Source organism: Egretta garzetta, unplaced genomic scaffold, assembly GCF_000687185.1.
Source record: "Egretta garzetta isolate BGI_Z169 unplaced genomic scaffold, ASM68718v1 scaffold386, whole genome shotgun sequence".
Taxonomy (NCBI): domain Eukaryota; kingdom Metazoa; phylum Chordata; class Aves; order Pelecaniformes; family Ardeidae; genus Egretta; species Egretta garzetta.
In genome coordinates this window covers 640412-641386 of record NW_009260063.1, presented here as the reverse complement: position 1 = coordinate 641386, position 975 = coordinate 640412, and the positions used below count along the sequence as shown (strand labels likewise).

At 51.1% G+C, this 975-nt stretch overlaps 1 protein-coding gene across 1 annotated transcript in view; it reads right to left on the bottom strand.

The window, feature by feature from the left end:
* Nucleotides 1-975, bottom strand: part of FAM53B (family with sequence similarity 53 member B) — a 34965-nt gene that overhangs the window by 619 nt on the left and 33371 nt on the right.

Sequence of the window (975 nt, the reverse complement as noted above, 5' to 3'; positions counted from 1 at the left end):
GCCTTCCGCCGCGGGAGGGAGAAAAATGAAGCCAGGATGCGTTTTCTTTCAAACGATCCATCGAGCAACACTTCAGAAGAGCTGGAGGGTCCTCCGAAATGAAAAGACATCCCTTTCGTCCCCTCCCCAAATAGCTGGGGCTGGCCCTGCACGCCGGGGCGGGGGTAAAGCTATATAACAGCTGAGGGGTTCTGCTGCGACGGGAGGCGCCACGCACGCCCCGAACCACTGCAGAAAAAAAGTGCACTAACATAACCAGAAATGATGAATAAATCCTGTACCAGTGGCTCGCAGCCCCTTCTCAGTTACGGACTCCTAACGCTTTGCCGGCGGGGGTGCCGAAGCCCATTCAAAAATGTCACGTCTCCAATCGCTGTTGGTGTCGATGACTTTTTGTTACCTTTTGCGCTTTTGCAGAGCTCAGGAAGGAAACCCTGAGCTTGAGGGAACCTGCAGAAGATGCTGGAAGCCACTTGTACAGCTTTCCTAGAGCTTTAAACGAACAAAAAAAAAAATAAAAGAGGGAGAAAAAAAAAATAATACATGTGTCCTTCTAAACCTGTTAGCGAGCAGACTGCTCATTTTTTACCGAAGAGAATTCATATTGTACAAACGTCATGGTCACCGCTTTATCTGTGCTTAAAAAAGGCACAGGAAGAGGAAAAGCTTTCAGTGCTGCTACCTGGATTTTCAGCCTTTCGCCAGCTGATTTTTGTCAAGTAACCCCGCGGCATGCCTTGGGCGTGCAGCCCCTTCACAGTAAGACAGAGCGGAAAAAAGAGGGCGGCAGCCGGGCCTCGGGTAGCGAAGAGGGCACAGCCGCGCGTACGCGGGTAAAAGGCCCGGCCCGGCTCAAAACCAGGTGTTGGGAACCCGAGCGAGGGCAGTGCCAAGACTGTTTGGGGCTTTTTCCCAATGGGTTTGAGACACGGGACTGGGAATTAAAGAAAAAAAAAAATAGGGAAGAAAGGCGTT